General features: G+C 40.7%; 1 long non-coding RNA gene across 1 annotated transcript in view; it reads right to left on the minus strand.

Annotated features, from left to right (window-relative positions):
• Positions 1-20,345, minus strand: part of LOC111558030 — a 100,248-nt gene that overhangs the window by 25,858 nt on the left and 54,045 nt on the right. The window contains exon 6 of the long non-coding RNA XR_006600180.1: positions 14,904-15,122. This is a non-coding gene — a long non-coding RNA (uncharacterized LOC111558030). The remainder of the gene's footprint in view (positions 1-14,903; positions 15,123-20,345) is intronic.

The raw sequence follows: 20,345 nt of genomic DNA on the forward strand, positions 1-20,345 counted from the left end.
GTGGAGGCTGTCTGCCTGCAGAAGGGGCAGAAAAAGTGAGCCCCACACCAGGGAGGTCATACAGGGAAGACTAATCTCCATAACATTGGGCATTAGAACTTAGAGGGGCTGAATGCCTTTGTGTTCATATACAGGAGCTTTGGAGGTCAGCTGACCCAGCACTGGGAGATCCAGGAGGATGAGTGATAGCCAGACCCCAGCCTGTGTAGAGAGGCAATGTAAACATGGCATTGTACACAATGCCGAGGGAACAGGAGACAGATGTATTCATGCTGATTCCTGAGTGTGTTGGAGGACTTCTCCCACAATGAGGGAGTTCACAGGCACCATTCTTCTACCCCAGCCTCCCAGAATTAGCATAGAAGCACCCACAAGAGGGTGAGGCTGCAGAGACACTTGCTAACTAACCCATTAGCAGTGCGCCAGTCCCAAGGGTTCACTAGGGGACTCACCAAACCAAGCCGGCTGGTCTCAGGGCAAACATTTTTCAAACCACAAGGGCACCCTGTCTGACAAGCTGCATGCACAGCTGCCACAGCGTGCTGTGCACATCTGCACCTCACCCAGCTGTACGTATCCAGGCACCCTCATCTGTCTCACTAAGCCACATGTCCCCAGGCACAGACATGCTCTGTGCATATCCTCAAGCCCCTAGCTTCCACCGCTGGTCCACAGCCCCCAGCCACCAAAGGACATCGGGAAATCTGGCATAGGACTTGTAGCCCTGTGAAATTTTGCTAACACTCCTGCCCTGTGCCCAAGTTATCCAGCGGGCATACCACCCCACAGCTGGCCTGCCTGGGTCCCACTAACACCACTGAGACAAAGCACAGCCCACAACAGGCACGCAATCAGTGAAGACACCTGCACTAAAAGGAAAAGTAACCCAGACACAGCAGCAGGCTGTGAACAGTACCCATACGATAGCCTCCTGAAGGTCCAGGTCCTATAAACGGAGACATGCACTGCTGAGGTCTCCAGGACCTCTTCTTCATAACGTTATTAGTTTCAAGAGCAGAAGGTACAGCTGACTTTCTTAACACAGAGAAATAGAGACAGAGAGACAGACAAAATGGACACAGAGATGTTTATCCACAATGAAAGACCTAGTCAAAGTCACAGCCAGAGATCTAAGCCAAAGAGATGCAGGTAACATACCTGATACAGATTTGAAAGCAATGATCATAAGGATACTCATTAGAGTTGTGAAATGAGTAGAAGAGTGAGACCCCTGACTAGAGATAAGAAATAGTACAGTAGACATTGAGGACACAATAAAGGAGAGACACACTTGCTGGAAATAACAAAGGAATGGAAGAAGCAGAGGAGCAAACCAGCGACCTCGAAGACTGAGTAATGGAAATTAATCACATTGAACCAAAGAGAGAGAACAGAATTCTGCAACGTGAGATGAGACTAAGGGAACACAGTGACTACAGCAAAGATAACAATATTGATATTGTAGGAGTCGCAGAAGAAAGAGAAAAGGGGGCAGAAAATTTATTTGTGGAAACAATAGCTGAAAAATGCCCTAATTGGGGGAGGAAACAAACATCCACATCCGGGAGGCTAGAGAATTCACATCGAAATGAACAAAATCAGGCCAACATCCAGACATATTGTAAGCAAACTTGCAAATTACAGTGACAATAAAGAAAAACTCTTCAATGCAGCAACACAAAGAGACCTTCACTTAGAAGGGAAGACCCATAAGGCTAGCTACCAGATTTCTGAACAGATACTTGGCAAGCGAGAAGCAAGTGACATCACATATTCAAAGTGCTGAATGGAAAAATCAGCAGCCAAGAATACTCTATCCAGCAAGTCTATCATTCAGAATGGAAGGAGACACAGACTTTCCCAAACAAAAACTAAAGGTGTTTGTACCACTAAACCAGTCCTGCAAGAAATATGAAGAGGGACTCTTTGAGTGGAAAGGAGAGACCAAAAGTGACACTATAGAGGTAAAAGACACAAATCAAGTAAAACATGAATATTTTTGTAAAAAATAGTTAAGGATCTCAGAGATATGGATTTGAAATATAATAACATCTACCAAAAACCTAGGGAGGAGAAAATAATGGGTTCCAAGGTAAATGACCATCAGCTTAATACAAACTGCTAAACGCAGAAGAGGTTATATAAATAACCCAGCAGTAACCATATATCAGAAACCAGTCACAAATATGCTAAGAATAAAGATAAATAAATTAAAGTACTTCACTAAAGAAAATAAGCAAAACATGAAAGACAGACAAGAAAGGATCGGAGAAAATCATTAGAAACCATAAGAAAACAGGTAATATAATGGCAATACAAACATACATAGCGATCATTTCTTTCATTTTTTTTTTCAACATTTATTTATTTTTGGGACAGAGAGAGACAGAGCATGAACAGGGGAGGGGCAGAGAGAGAGGGAGACACAGAATCGGAAACAGGCTCCAGGCTCCGAGACATCAGCCCAGAGCCCGACGCGGGGCTCGAACTCACAGCCGCGAGATCGTGACCTGGCTGAAGTCGGACGCTTAACCGACTGCGCCACCCAGGCGCCCCATCATTTCTTTGAAGGTAAATGGAATGAACGCTCCAATCTAGAGACATAGGGTGTAAGAATGGATGAAAAAAAAAAAAACTAGAGTAGCAATACTTGTATCAGAAAAAATACACTTAAAGTACATAACAAGAGACAGAGGAGGACGTTATATAACAGTAAAGGGTACAGTCCAAAAGGAGATATAACAACTGTAAATATATCCCACAATTAAGTGGGATTTATTCCCAAGCTGCAAGGGTGGTTCAGTATTCGCAAATCAATCAATGTGATACAATATACCAACAGGAGAAAGGATAAGAACCATAATATCGGGGCACCTGGGTGGCTCAATCCTTTAGCAGTCCGACATCAGCTCAGGTCATGACCCCATGATTCGTGAGTTCAAGTCCCACATCGGACTCTGTGCTGAAAGCTCAGAGCCAAGAGCCTCCATCGAACTCTGTGTCTCCCACTCTCTTTCTGCCCCTTCCCTGCTCACACTCTGTCTCTCTCAAAATTAATAAACGTCAAAAGAAAAGAACCATACGGTCGTTTCAATACATGAAGAAAAAGCATTTGACATACTACAACATCCATTCATGATTATAACCCCCTAAAGTAGGTTTACAGGAAACATACATCAATGTAATAAATGTTTTCTATGAAAACCCTGCAGCTATAATCAACCTTAATGGAGAAAATCTGAGAGCTTTTCCTATAAGGTCAGGGAAAACACAAGGATGTTTACTCTTACCACTTTTAATAAACATAGCACTGGAAGTCCAAGCTACACCCAGCAGATAAATCAAACGAAATGAAACGAAACAAGACAAAATGAAACAAAACAACATAAAGTAAATTAAAGTAAAAGAAAAGAAAAAAAAAGAAGAGAAAAGAAAAGAGAAACTAATCCAAATCTGGAAGAAGTGAATCTTTCACACTTTGCAGATTACATGACACTATATATAGAAAACCCTAAAGAGTCCACCCAATAACTGCTAGAAGTGATAAATGAATACAGCAATGTCACCAGATACAAAATCATTGTACAGAAATCTGTTGCATTTCTAGACAATAACGAAGCAGTAGAGAGAGAAATTAAGAAAACAGTCCCATTTACAGTTGTACACCAAATAATAAGGTATCTATGAATAAATCTATCCAAGCTGGTGAGCGACCTATACTATGAAAATTATAAAACAGTGATGAAAGAAATACAAGATGACACAAAAAATGGAAGGATATTCCATACTCATGGAAATGTCTATACTTCCCAAAGCAACTGACATAATTAATGCAATCGCCATCAAAATAGCAACAACATTTTTCATAGAACTAGAACAGTCCTAAAATTTGTACAGAACCACAAAAGACCCAAATCTTCAGAGTAAACAACCTTTATGTGAAGTGATAATTATGGATGGAACTATGCCTCTGGATCTTCTGCTCCAAAACACAGTAGTCAGCCTAAGCATTTGAACAAACGTTAGACATATCCCAACCAAGGATCATTCTACAAAATACATTCTACAAACGTACCCTCAAAACTTTGCAGATTATGAAAAATATGGAAAAATCTAAAAATTGTCATGGCCAAGTGGAGCCGAAGGGGACAGGATGACTGTAATGTGCCAGCTGGGATGAGTCTGGGACAGAAGAGGTTAAAACCGAAGCAATCTGAATACAAATATAAAGTTAGTTAATACTACCATATCTCTTTGGGATATTGATTGTGATCATGTATCAACTTAGAGGACATCAATAGTCAGAAAACACTCTGATGTATGTGGAGACTCAATAATATCTTCCCAATTTTTCTGGTAACTAGAAACCCACCACGATTGAAAAGATTATTAGTAATCATGGTTTTATGTTTTCAACACCTAATATTATATGACTAGTTCTAGTATTAGTTACTAGTGATGGCCATGTACCTATTCTTGTTGTTTTTACTATTGTGTAATTTAAATAATAGCATTCATGGTACAGAAAACTGAATGCATGATATACACTTCATAGAAACATCCACTTTACATATTTTAAGATAATAATGTATGTAGACACCACTGTATTATGTGGTATATAAATTAAGTGTTTTTCGGATCTGGAATGAACATGTCATTAAATGGCTTTCCATAAAGGCGGCTATCCTAGATAATGAATGCTACTCAGATTTTACAGGACGTACTTCACATCATGCCTGAACAGAGTCCAAAAAAGAAAACATACGTACACACGGCCAGATGGATCATTGTGACTGGCTCACTTATTGTAAAGAATCCTTGCTTTAATATTTTCACGCATATTTTTAGCAGGAATACAAGAGAATGAAATATTTCCAAATCAAAGAGATGTTCAAAGGCTGGAAGAATGATAGGGTGTTCAAGGGGTTTCAGAAGGAAAAGATGTGACCATGAAGTGGCAGTCACAGAGAAGCAGCCTTCTCTGGTCCACTTTGACAGGTTTGCATGAGGGGATGTCCATCACAGCATGTGATCTGCAAAAGGGTAAGACCCAGAAGTACCAGAGGGAAAGACACGCTTTAGGAAAAGGTGACTTGGAAAGGGTGCTTCTGTGCCTAAGTGATGGCTCAGAAACCTTGCTGGGTGTCCCTGGGTCAAAGATTTCAGGAGGCCAGCAGTAACCTAGACTCACAAAGATCTTAGTAACATACGCCAATGTAATTTAGAGTCACAAAAATCTTAGAGCCACAGAGTTGATCAACATCTATGATTAGGAGATGGTCACAGTTTTACAGGATATGATCATCGGGACAGCAGTAGATGGCTAAAATATTATTTAGGGTTATGTTTTTAATAAAAAAAATTGATGTGCAAAAATATGGGTTTGGAATGTAAAGAAAACTCACAGGACCATCATGGAGTTACTTACGTTAAGGCCTCATGTCACTAACCCTAAATTCATTCCTGTAGGAATGTAATCTTTAAGCAGTCAGCAATGAAATTCCTAGTCATTGCTGGAAATTTAACTGACAGACCCCTGCCATTCCCTCAGGGAGGAAATCTCGCCTAAATAAGGTATTCCATGCCACTAAATTTGTTTTAAGTTTATTTATTTTGAGAGAGAGAGAGAGAGAGAGAGAGAGAGAAAGAGAGCACATGCAAGGGAGGGGAAGGAATAGACGGAGAGAGAGAAGCCCATGACCACGAGGTCATGATCTGAGCCAGGATCAAGACTCGGACACTTAACCAAGCGATCCAGACCCCGAGAATGTGGAGTTTCAAAGGTTAGCAGGCTTGGCTGGGATACAGCCCTGAGGGCACTGGCCTAATCCTTGAGAGAAGGCAGCAAACTACTTACAGGCAGATGGTATGGAAACAGTGACCTGTACATCGCCTGGTGCACACAGTGGGGAGATTACACACTATCATGGAGAGCATCCCTGAGAGGCAGTGTTCACAACAAGGGGACAAAGGAGCTAGGACAGAGGAGGTGTGTGGGACCATTTTCCTCCTCTTCCCCACAGCATAAACACAGAGCCATCTGCTGGAAACAATGTCATCCCCACTCTGGCTGCCTTAGATGCTTACACCAACCCCACATTCCTGTGCTCTGGTGAGACTGGCCTTCTAGGTCAATCAGGATTGCCTCAGTCCCAATGGAGGTGTCCCCTTCCCCAGAACCAGCGGAAGCCCATGACCACACCACCTCTCTTGACCAGACAGTTCTGCAGAGCTTCACTTCGAGTGGCAGCCATTTCAACTCTCATTTAAGAAGCAGATCGGAGCTGACCTAGACAAAACTCAGCATATTCTGGGCAAGGACCATACATTGTCCATACAACTGGCCTGAAGGATAGTGCAGCCAGAACACAAAACAGTGTACGCAACACACACCACAGACACTCCCTGATGTGTCAGGCCCTGGACACTAGATGACCTCCTTTTCATCAAGCCATTCATCTCACAGGCTGCTAACATAATGAGCTTTTGTAACACAGAGAAGGCAAATACTCAGCCAAAATGCCAAGACAAGAGGAATGCATCCCAAATGAAAGAACAAGATAAGGTCATGGCCAGAGACATGGAAGGAACACTTCCAAACTCATTCTATGAGGCCAGCTTGGCCTTGAGTCCAAAATGGACAAAGACCCCACCAGAAAGGAAAACTACAGACCAATTTCCCTGATGAACCTGGATGCAAAAATTCTCAACAAAAAGTAGCGAACCGGATCCAACAATACATACAAATAATTATTCACCACAATGAACTGGATTTATTCCTGGGATGCACCACCAATTCAATATCTGCAAATCAACTGATGTGATACATCACATTGATAAAATAAAGGATAACAACCATATGATCCTCTCAATAGATGCAGAAAGAGCATTTGACACATTGCAGCATCCTTTCTTGATGGAAAAAAAAAAAGCACTCATGAAAGGAAGGATAGAAAGATCTTGTCTGAATATCAGTATGTCCATATACGAAAGTCCCACAGCTAATATCATCTTCAATGAGGGAAAACTGAGAGCTTTCCCCCTAAGGTCAGGAACACGACTGGGATGTCCACTCTCACCACTGTTATTCCACAAACTGTTGGAAGTCCTAACCTCAGCAAGCAGACAACAAAAAGAAATACAAGGCGTCCAAATTGGCAAGGAGGGTCAAACTTCCCCTGTTTGCAGACATGATACTTTCCAAGGAAATCCCAAAGACTCCATGGAAAAACTGTTGGGACTGATACTGGAATTCAGGAAAGTCTCAGGATATAAAATCAATATACAGAAGTTGACTGCATTTCTATACACCAATAATGAGTCAGCAGAGACAAATCAAGGATTGATGTACTTTACAACTGCACTGAAAACCATCAAATACCCAGGGGTAAACATAACCAAAGAGGTAAAAGATCAGTACACTTAAAACAATAGAGGGGGGCGCCTGGGTGGCGCAGTCGGTTAAGCGTCCGACTTCAGCCAGGTCACGATCTCGCGGTCTGGGAGTTCGAGCCCCGCGTCGGGCTCTGGGCTGATGGCTCGGAGCCTGGAGCCTGTTTCCGATTCTGTGTCTCCCTCTCTCTCTGCCCCTCCCCTGTTCATGCTCTGTCTCTCTCTGTCCCAAAAAATAAATAAACGTTGAAAAAAAAATTAAAAAAAAAAAAAACAATAGAGGGGCGCCTGGGTGGCTCAGTCGGTTAAGTGCCGACTTCGGTTCAGGACATGAGCCCTCATTTGTGGGTCTGAGTCCCGTGATGGGCACTGTGCTGACAGCTCGGAGCCTGGAGTCTGCTTCAGAGTCTGTGTCTCCCTCTCTCTCTCTTTCTGCCCCTCCCCTGCTCATGTGCTCTCTCTTTCTCTCTCTCTCTCAAAAATAAACAAACATGAAAAAAATAAAGGAACAAACCATACAACATCTATGAAAGAAATGGAAGAAACACAAAGAAACGGAAAAACATTCCATGCTCATGGATAAGAAGAACAAACATTATTAAAATGTCAATACTACCCAAAGCAATCGACACATTCAATGCAATCCCTATCACAATAACACCAGCATTCCTCACAGAACTAGAACAAACAACCCTAAAATTTGTAGGGAGACAGAAAAGACCCCAAATTGCCAAAGTCATGTTGAAAAAGAAAACAAAGCTGGAGACATTAAAATCTGGACTTTATGGTGTATTAGAAAACCGCAATCATCAAGACAGTATGGTACGGGCACAAAAATGGACACACACATCAATGGAACGGAATAGGGAACCCATAAATGGACCCTCAAACATATGGCCGAGTAATCTTTGATAACACTGGAAAGAGTATCCAATGGAAAAACAAAAGTCTCTTCAGCAAATGGTACTGGGAAAACTGGGCAGTGAGAAGATTGGACCTGGACTATGTTCTTAAACCACACGTGCGCACGCGCGCGTGCGCGCGCGCGCACACACACACACACACACACACCTCAAAATGGATCAAAGATATAAATGTAAGAAAGGGACCATCAAAATCCTAGAGGAGAAAACAGGAAATCTACCTCCTTGATCCTGGCCACAACAACTTCTTGCTTGTCATGTCTCCAAAGCAAGGGCAATAAAAACCAAAATGAACTATTGGGACCTCAAGATAAAAAGCATCTGCACAGGAGAGGACACAATCAGCAAAACTGAAAGGCCACTGAATGAAATGGGAGAAGATATTTGCAGGTGACATATCAGATAAAGGGTTAGTATCCAAAATCTATAAACAATTATCACACTCAACACCCAAAAACCAAATAATCCAGTGAAGAAATGGGCAAAAGACGTGAAGAGACACTTTAAGAAAGATGACATCCAGACTGGTCACACATGACAAGATGCTCAATCTCACTTGTCATCACTGAAATACAAATCGAAACCACAATGAGATATCCCCTCACACCTATCAGAATGGCTAAAATTAACATCTCCGAAAAAGACAGATGTTGGCAAGGATGCAGAGAAAGGGAACGCTTTTGAAATGCTGGTGGGAATGCAAAGTGGTGTAGCCACTCTGGAAATACTATGGAGATTTGTCAGAAAAACTAAAAATAGAACTACACTAGGCCCCAGCAATTGCACTACTACGTATTTATCCAAAGGATACACTAACGCTGAGTTGAAGTGGCACATGCACTGCAATGTTTATAGCAACATTATCAACAATAGCTACATTATGCAAAGAGCCCAAATGACCATTGACAGATGAATGGATAAAGAAGATGTGGTATATTCATACAATGGAATATTACTCGGCGGTAAAAAAAGAATGAAATCTTGCTATTTGAAACAACACGGATGGAACCAGACTTGATTATGCTACGCAAAATATGTCAGAGAAAGACACACATCATATGATTTCTCTCATCTGTGGAATTTAATACAACTGATGAACGTAGTGAAAGGAAAGCAAAAGTAAGATACAAACAGAGAGGGAGTCAAACGATAAGAGACTCTTAAGTACAGAGAAGAAACTCAGGGTTCCAGGAGGGTTACTGAATAGAGGTATGGGCTAAATGGGTGATGGGCATTACGGGCGCACTTGGGATGAGTATTGGGTATATTTTGTACTTGATGGATCACTAAATTCTGCTGAAACTGTATTCCACTATAAAGTAACTAACTTGGGCTTAAATTAAAAAAAAAAAGAAATATTAAAAAGAAGTAGAGAAATTTACTACCAGTCAAAAGAAAAGAATATTTAAATCGGGCTCTTTGAGTGGAAATCTAGGACTAAAAGTGTTACAGACAAGAAAGGATCAGAGAAAACATCAAGAAACAATGGCAAAACAACTAGTAGAATGGCACTAAATATATACCTATTAATAATCACTCTAAATGTACATGGACTAAATGCTCCAATCATAAGACATTGGATAGGGAGTCAGAATGGACAAAACAAACAAACAAACAAACAAACAAAAACAACACCTATCTAGATGCTGCCTACAAAGCTTTATTTGGACTTAAGTCACCTTCAGATTTAAAGTGAGGGAATGAAGAAACATTTATTATGCCAATAATGTCAAAAGAAAGCCAGTAGCAATACTTACATCAGGCAAAATAACCTTTAAAACCGAGACTCTATTTTGGCACACTTTGGGTAAATACCTAATAGTGACATTTCATGAACCCAGTATTTATAGCAGCATTATCAACAGTAGCCAAACTATAGAGAAAGCCCAAGTATCCATCAACTGATGAAGGTATAAAGAAGTTGTGGTGTGTGTGTGTGTGTGTATACGCATATATACATATGTACATATGTGTACGTTCATATATACAAACATGTGTATATACAAAGAAATATAACTCAACTTCAAGAAGAATGAAATCTTGCCATTTGCAATGATGTGGATGGAGCTAGAATGTATTATGCTAAGTGAAATATGTCAATCAGAGAAAGACAAATATATGATTTCACTCATGTGGAACTGAAGAAACAAAACAGATGAAAACATGGGAAGGGGGCAGGAAAAAAGAAGAGTGGTAACAAACCACATGAGTCTCTTAATGTTAGAGAAAAAAACGAAGGTTGATGGAGGGAAATGGGTCAGCGCTGGGCTAGATGTGGGATGAGTATTAAGGAGAGCACTTGTTGTGATGAGCACTGGGTATTGTATGTAAGGGATGACTCGCCAAATTCTACTCCCGAATCCGAGAATGCACTGTATGTCAACTATGACATAAATTAAAATAAATAAATAAATGAATAAGTAAGTAAATAAATAAATAAAGCTACAACAAGAGATGAAGACGGACGCTATCTCATACTAAAGGGGACAATGAAACAAGAAGATCCAATGATTGTAAATTTTGATGCACCCAACATGCGATCACCAAGTATATAAAATATTTAACAACAACCATAAAGGAACTCATTTTTTATAATATAACGATAATAGAGGACTTTAACACATCGCTCACATCAAAGGACAGAAGCTGTAAACAGAAAATCAACAATCAAACAATGGCCTTGAATGACAAACTGGACCAGATGGGTTTAGCAGATATATTCAGAACACTCCATAATAAAATGGCAGAGTACATATTCTTTTCAAGCGCACATGGGACATTCTCCAGAATTGATCATATTCTAGGTCACATATCAGAAGAAGAACAGCAGAAGGAAGGAAGTAATAGAGATTCAGACAGAAATAAGGGATATTGAAACCAAAAAGACACTAGACAAAATCAATGAAACCAGGGGCTGGTTCTTTGAAAACAGTAATCAACATGAAAACTTCCAGGCAGACTTTTCAGTAAGAAGAGAGAAAGGACTCAAATAAATAAAATCACAAATAAGAAAGAAGAAATAACAGTCCACATCACAAAAATACAGTTAGAACTGTATTTTTCTACATTTTCTACATTGGTAAATACAAACTACCAAAACTGAAACAGGAAGATACATAAAATCTGAAAACAGAAAGAAATCAAATCAGTAATAAAAAAAATCTCCCCCCAACACAAGAGTTCTGGGCCAGATGGTTTAACTGATGAATTGTACCATCCATTTAAGAAAGAGGTAATGTGTATTCTCCTCGAATTATTACGAAAAATAAAAAAGAAGGAAAACTTATAAATTCATCTTATGAGGCCATCATTACCCTGATACCAAAACCAGATAAAGCCTCCACTAAAACCGAAAACTGGCGGGGCGCCTGTGTGGCTCGGGCTGTTTACTATCCAACTCTTTTTTTTTTTTTTAATTTTTTTTTAACGTTTTATTTATTTTTGAGACAGAGAGAGACAGAGCATGAAGGGGGGAGGGGCAGAGAGAGAGGGAGACACAGAATCGGAAACAGGCTCCAGGCTCCGAGACATCAGCCCAGAGCCTGACGCGGGGCTCGAACTCACGGACCGCAAGATCGTGACCTGAGCTGAAGTCGGACGCTTAACCAACTGCGCCACGCAGGCGCCCCAACTATCCAACTCTTAATTTCGGATTAGGACATTATCTTGTGGTGCGTGGGTTCGAGTCCCATGTTGGACCCTGCCATGACAGTGTGGGGCATGGCAAGGATTCTCTCTCTTCCTATCTCTGAGCCCCTCCCTCACTTTTATGTACTCAAAGGAAAGAAATAAACATTTAAAAAATGTTAAAAATTTTTTTAAATAAAACTGCAGCCCAATAGCCTGATGATTATGTATGCAGAAATTCTTATTAAAATACCTTCAAATTAAAGTCAACAATACATTAATAGAATCATTTGCCATAATCAAGTGGGATATATTCCTGGGCTGCAAGGGTGGTTCCACATTCACAGATCAATCAACATGATGCACCACAGTAATAGAAGAAAGGATAAGAACAATACAATGCTTTCAACAGATGCAGGAGAACTATTTGACAAAATGTCACATCCATTCATGATAAAACCCCTCAGCAAAGTACACTGAGAATCAACCTACCTGTACATAATAAAGGTCATCTATGAAAAACCCACAGCTCATCTCATCCTCAATGGGGAAAAATTGAAAATTTTTCCTCCAAGGTCAGGGACAAAACAGGGATGACCCCTCTCACCACTGTTATCCCACATAGTATGGGAAACCCTAACCACAGCACTCAGACAGCAAAAAGAAATAAGAGGCATCCAAATCGGCAAGGAAGAAGTAGCACTTTCGCTATTTGGAACTGACATGATGTGTTCTATAAAAAACATGAAAGATTCCCTTAAAAATTGCTAGAATTGATATATGAATTCCATACAGAAATCAAGCTACATAGATGTATTGCATTTCTAACAAAAATCATGAATTAACACAGAGAGAAAGTAAGGGATCAATCCCATTGACAGGCTCACAAATACCACAAGAAACCAGGAATAAACCTAACCAAAGAGGTGAAAGACCTGTACTCTAAAGTCTATGAAACACTGATGAAAGTAATGGAAGAGGACACAAAGAAATGGAATACATTTCATGTTCATGGATGGGAAGCACAAAATACTGTTAAAATGTCTACACTCCTCAAAACCATCTACACATATAATGAAATCCCTATCACACTAACAAAAACATTTGTGACAGAACAATAACAAATAATCTCAAAATTTGTATGGAATAATAAAAGTCTCCATACAGCCAAAACAAACTTGAAGAAGAAAAGCAAAGCTGGAGACATCACAATTCCAGACTTTAGGTTATATTACAAAGCTGTACTGATCAGAACAGTATGGTACTGGCAAAACAACAACAAGAAAACACAGAGGCATAGATCAATAGAATAGAAACGCAGAAATGAACTCACGCCTATATGGTCAATTAATTCTCAACTAAGCAGGAAAGAACATCCAATGGAAAAAAAGATAGTCTTGGGACACAGGGGTGGCTCAGTCAACAAAGCGTGTGATTGTGAATTCAGCTCAGGTTATGATCTCAGGGCAGTGCAGAGCATGCGTGGGATTCTCTGTCTCCATTTCTCTCTGCCCCTCTTCTGCATGCTCTCTCTCTCTCTCTCAAAAAAATAAGTAAATAAACTTAAAAAAAGGCTCCTCAACAAATGGTTTTGGAAAAACTGGACAGCATCCTGCAAAACAAAACAAAAACAACAATGGACCACTTTCTTACAACATACACAAAAATAAATCCAACATGGATAAAGACCTATAGGTGAAACCTGAAACCATAAAAATCCCAGAGGGTAACACGGGTAGTATCTTATTTGACATTGCCTGTGCAAACGTCTTTGTAGATAGATCTCTAGAGGTAAGGGAAACACAAGCAAAAATCACGAAACTTCATAAAAATTAAAACCTTCCATCACCTAGGAAATAATCAACAAAACTAAAACACCTACATAATATTTGCAAACGACATCAGATAAAGGGTTAGTGCCCAAAATATATACAGTTACACAGCAACCAAAAAAAATGAAAAATCTGATTAAAAATGGGCAGAAGACAAAAATGGACATTTCCCGAAGGAAGACATATACCTGGCCAAGAGACACATGAAAAAATACTCAACAATACTGATCTTCAGGGAAATACAATTCAAAAGTACAATGAGATAACACATCACATCTGTCACAATGACGAAAATCAATGAAGGATGAAACAGCAGGTGTTGCCAAGGATGTGGGGAAAGAATAACCCTCTTGCACTGTGGGTAAGAATGCAAACTGGTGCAGCCACTCTGGAAAACATTATGGAGATTTCTCAAAAAACAAAACAAACAAAAAAAAACAACAACACTGGAAATGGTAGTATCTTACGATCCAGCAATTTCACTACAAGGTATTTCCACAAAGAATACAAAATCTTCAAAGGGATACATGCACCATGATGTTTACAGCAGCATTTTCTACAACAGCCAAATTACAGAAACTATCCAAGCATCCATCAACTGATGAATAAATTGAGATGTGGTCTATGGAATGTAATATTATTAGGCCGTAAAAACATGAAATCTTGCCATTTTCCATGAGCTGGATGGAGCGAGAGAATGTTATGCTGGGTGAAATAAGCCTTTCAGACAAAGACAAATACCAGATGATTTCACTAACACATGGAAATAAAACAAAACAACGTGGGTGGGGGGGTGGGGAGGAGACAGTGACAAACAGACTCTTAACTAGGAAACAAACTGAGGGCTTCCAGAGCAAGGTGGGGAATGGGTGAAACAGCTGCTGGGGATTAAGAAGTGCACCTGGGATGAGCACCGGATGACGTGTGGAGGGGTTGCTCTATATTTTACACCTGAAACTAATACTACACCGTATCTTTACTCACTGCAATTTAAATTAAAGATAACGTACGTTAATGACAGGTACCTACCAGGTTTTCTGTAGTTTGCAATCACTTAATTAGGTTGGGAAAATAACCATGAAACTTTTTAAAATGCATGTATGATGTGGGGGACAGTTTGTGCCCTTACCTCGGTCACTGGTTCTAGCAGGACTCGGAAAGTGGGTCCCAGCTCATTCTTCTAGGAGTTCCCAAGACGAGCATTTCATGTATTCATGTCCTAACGGAATGCAGCTCCCGTTCTTCTGAATTTCTGTCAGGGTTTCTTCCCGGAAACAAGCCTGAATCTGGAACAAACCATCGACTGCATCGATGAGGTGATGTCGTGGGACCCCGCAATCCACGAGACCTTTAGTAAAATATGTCTTGTTCAAATACTGTCTGGGAAGGGGAGGAATGAGACACGGGAACAGCCCAGAAAATGCAAAGGCCTGGACAGCTCAGCAACCAGCTTGCCCAGGGAAGCCACCCAGCGCCCACTCCTCAGCACTCAGTACAATAAGACAAATTCTCTCTGGCGACTCAGGAGATGCCAAGTTGCTACAAAGCTCCCAAGATCTCCCCTGGGGCAGGCGGCACAACCTGCTGGAAATTCAGCTCTGCTCTCTGTACTGAGGCAGCGGCAGAGACCCTGAGTACTCTGGGAGCAATCAAAGCCCTTCCTGCTCTGAGGTGCCCTGGGTCAGAAAAGCCGATGTTGCGCCCTCTGCTGGCCATCACTGCCTGGGCAGAGGAACCCGCCTCTCCGGGTCTGTGGTGCTCGAGCTCTCTCTGTTGGCCATCATGGGCATTCTTGCAATGTGGAAGGCCCTGGTCGCTCAGCTGAGACACTGAAGGTGCCTGAACAACTAAACCTGTTCTCCACATTGGGAAGGGTTTTAATGACAGGGCCTGGGACATAAAGAAATCTTTTCCTTCTCCTTTCTTGTGAGTGAAGAATGAAACCGAATTTATTAACGTAATGACATCATTTGTAACGTTTTAAGCAATGTTCACAGAAAAATAGGCCGCCAATTTACACTTGCTGAGCAAGTGGTAATTGTGTTTACCACCAAAATACTTAGGTTAGATAAAGAATGAACACCTTTGAGAGAGATACCGGCGTCAGATATGGAATGAATGAGTCCTAGGGATACAAGGGACAGCCAATGGAATGGAGTCAATCCTGTAATAATACTGTTGCATGCTTTCACAGGATAGCTACGCTTGTGCTTAAGTACAATATAATTTATAGACATATGGAATGACTAGAATGTATGCCTAAAACTCATACAACAAATGTGTGAACAATATTTCAATTAAAAATAGACATCCTTTACACTATTTTTAATTTCTCCTTCTTTGCCAATAAACTATCATTCCTGGTGCCCTTGGGTGGCTTAGTCAGTTAAGCGTCCGACTTTGACGCAAGTCGTGATCTTGCAGTCCATGAGTTTGAGCCCCGCGTCAGGCTCTGTCCTGAGAGCTCAGAGCCTCGAGCCTGCCTCAGATTCAGTATCTCCCACTCTCTCCTCCCTCCCCAGCTCAGGCTCTCCCAAAAAAAGAAAAAAGAAACATTAAAAATAAAAAATAATTCCTAATTTGGAATTTGTGAAATTCCATTTATACCAGATTTTCTAACATCACCATCTTGATGTGGAGAGCTTATCCAAAAAGTCACTAATAATATCTTTGATGACACATATGTGACAAGGTCAGAATGAAACTTACAGGGAGCTATGAATCAGTTGTGAATTTACAGTATGTATCCTTGGCTAATATTTCCAATAAAATGTGCTTTAGGGACACGGATGGATGAAATAATGTCCACCAGTCATATAGGTAAATATCCTATAGGACCATTATGCCTTCAATTACTAATTGCCATCTCTTCAGCATTAAAAGAAAGTTGGGACAAGAAAATGTCTTTGAATTTGATGTAAGAGAAGACTAGAGTGTTTTAAGTTGTTCACCTACCTTCTGGAATCCTCAGATTAGTTGTGGACAGGAGGATAGCAACCCACGATTGGGATGCACACCGCTAGTCCCAGAGGGAGGATATGGATCTTATTGTCAACTTTTTTAAATCAATATCAGCAGTCCACCTCTGCCAGGTACAGACTTCAGGACCTGGGGACAACATGATGCCTGATGCCTGGGTTCAGAACTTGAGGAAGGCCAGCTGGTGGGGGAGAGGGGAAATCCAACAGGGCCTGGGGCAGTGAGAGAGATGGCCCCAGGACACCTCCCCACAGGGCAGACTTGGAGTATACCTGCAAAAGAGCAGCACAATCTCCCTCAAGAAATCCCTCTCCATGACAGAACATGAGGCTGAACCTCACAATTCCAGAAGAAATGAGGGATACCCATCTGTTCAATTCCAATGGCTTCTGCAGAGCTTGGACCCAGGGATGTTGGAGTCTTGGGGTCATGGAACTCTGATGTCCATGATACAAGCCCTTTCTGCCCCGGCACTCAGAGTCACCTCATACATCCCCTCTCCCCTGACGCATCTGATGCCATCCACATACCTCGAGCAGGTGTCTACCTTCCTCTTTGTACTTCCTCTTTGCCACTGATTCTCTCTAACCACATCTCTCCATGTTTCCTCCTTTCACTCTTTAGGGAGTGGTGTAACATATGGTGCTAACCTTTATTCTTATACATGTGAATATCCAATTTTCCCAGCACCAGTTATTCAAGAGACTATTCTTCTCCACTGTGTATTTTTGACTCCCTTGTCAAATACTAGTTGACTGTGCATGCATGGGTGTAGATTGGGCTCTCAATTTCCGTTCCATTGTCTTGTGTGTGTGCTTATGCCAGTGACATAACTGACTTCTTTGTGTTAGAATGAAGCTTGAAATCAAGAAGTGTGATGCCTCCTATTTTGTCCTTTCTTGCATTGGCTACTTAGGGTCTTTTTGTGGTTCCAAATACATTTGAGGATATGTGTTTCTAATTGCATAAAAATTGCATCAGAGTCTTGATAGAGATAGCACTGACTCTCTAGAGGGCTTTGAGTAGTATGGACATTGTATCTTTATTAATTCCTCCTACAGATGGACATGGGGTGGCTTTTCACTGACTTGTGTGTTCTGTTTCTTCCATGCAAATTGAATTTCTTCCATTTCTGCACACAGGTTTTGTAGTTTTCTGTAGAGATCTTTCACCTCCTTGGCTAAATTTATTCCAATAAAGTTTATTGTTTTTGATGCTATTGTAAATGTATGGCCAACTAATCTTTGACAAAGCAGGAAAGATTATCCAATGGAAAAAAGACAGTCTCTTTAACAAATGGTGTTGGGAGAACTGGACAGCAACATGCTAGATTGAAACTAGACCACTTTCTCACACCATTCACAAAAATAAACTCAAAATGGATAAAGGATCTGAATGTGAGACAGGAAACCATCCAAACCCTAGACGAGAAAGCAGGGAAAGACCTCTCTGACCTCAGCCGTAGCAATTTCTTACTTGACACATCCCCAAAGGCAAGGGAATTAAAAGCAAAAATGAACTACTGGGACCTTATGAAGATAAAAATCTTCTGCACAGCAAAGGAAACAACCAACAAAACTAAAAGGCAACCAACGGAACGGGAAAAGATATTTGCAAATGACATATCGGACAAAGGGCTAGTATCCAAAATCTATAAAGAGCTCACCAAACTCCACACCCGAAAAACAAATAACCCAGTGAAGAAATGGGAAGAAAACATGAATAGACACTTCTCTAAAGAAGACATCCAGATGGCCAACAGCACATGAAAAGATGCTCAACGTCGCTCCTCATCAGGCAAATACATATTCAGATATCACCTCACGCCAGTCAGAGTGGCCAAAATGAACAAATCAGGAGACTATAGATGCTGGCGAGAATGTGGAGAAACGGGAACCCTCTTGCACTGTTGGTGGGAATGCAAATTGGTGCAGCCACTCTGGAAAACAGTGTGGAGGTTCCTCAAAAAATTAAAAAGAGACCTACACTATGACCCAGCAATAGCACTGCTAGGAATTTACCCAAGGGATACAGGAGTACTGATGCATAGGGGCACTTGTACCCCAATGTTTATAGCAGCACTCTCAACAATAGCCAAATTATGGAAAGAACCTAAATGTCCATCAACTGATGAATGGGTAAAGAAATTGTGGTTTATATACACAATGGAGTACTACGTGGCAATGAGAAAGAATGAAATATGGCCCTTTGTAGCAACAGGGATGGAACTGGAGAGTGTTATGCTAAGTGAAACAAGCCATACAGAGAAAGACAGATACCATATGGTTTCACACTTATGTAGATCCTGAGAAACTTAACAGAAACCAATGGGGGATGGGGAAGGGAAAAAAAGAGGTTAGAGTGGGAGAGAGCCAAAGCATAAGAGACTCTTAAAAACTGAGAACAAACTGAGGGTTGATGGGGGGTGGGAGGTAGGGGAGGGTGGGTGATGGGTATTGAGGAGGGCACATTTTGGGATGAGCACTGGGTGTTGTATGGAAACCAATTTGACAATTAACTTCATATATTGAAAAAAAATAAAATAAAATGTACTTATTTAGTTTAGTTTAAATTTATGTATGCATTTCTTCAGTATTTATTTTTGCAAGTTTTTATTTAAATTCCAATTGGTTAACATACAGTGTATGTTAATTTCAGGTATAGAATGTAGTCATCCATCACTTACATACAACACCCAGTGATCCTCACTGCTAGCACCCTCCATAGCCCATCACCCATTTAACCCATGCCCCTGCCCACCTCACTTATAGTAACCATCCATTTGCTATTTATTATTAAGAGTCTGGTTTCTGGTTGATTTTTATTTCATTCAATTATGTGAGGGGTCACATTTATTGATTTGCATTTCTGAAACATCCTGTCTTTACAGGGAAAAAACCCTTCATCACAGTCAATGACCCTTTTAATGTGATCCTGAATTTGGTTTCCCTGTATGTTACTGGAAATTATTCATCTATATTCATCACGGGGATACTGGCCTATAGATTTCTGTTCAGGTAGTATCCCTTATGGCTTTCTACCGGGGTAATTCCAGTCTCATGAAATGAGTTTGGTGGTGGTCATTCCCTTTGAATCAGTGAGAGGACTGCTGTTAGTTCTTCTACAAACGTTTGGTTAAATTCACCAATGAATCCACCTGGTCCTGGGGTTTTCTTCCTTGGCAGAACTTCGATTACTGATTCAATTTACTTACATTGGTTACCTTCTTGTATTGGTACAGTCTTCCTTTAATGGGTATGTGCAAACCTTCTATATCTTCCTGATACAATCTTGGTAGGTTATGTGTTTCTAAGAACCTATCCATTTCTTCTAGGTAGGTAGTTTTCTGTCATCTAATTTGGCCATAGTCGCCACTTTGTCTGCTTTATGTTTCTTTGGTATAAGGTATAATATCTTCTCTTTTATTTATAATTCTTTTGAACTCGGTCCTCTTTATGTCTTAGCATAGTCTATGTATAGTCCTGACAATTTTGTTTCACTCTTCTGAAAACCCACTGTTGCTCTTCATATTTTCTATTGATTTCATGGTCTGTTCCATTGGTTTCCACTCTCATATGGATTAATTTCTCCC

The sequence above is a fragment of the Felis catus genome, chromosome B4, assembly GCF_018350175.1.
Source record: "Felis catus isolate Fca126 chromosome B4, F.catus_Fca126_mat1.0, whole genome shotgun sequence".
Taxonomy (NCBI): domain Eukaryota; kingdom Metazoa; phylum Chordata; class Mammalia; order Carnivora; family Felidae; genus Felis; species Felis catus.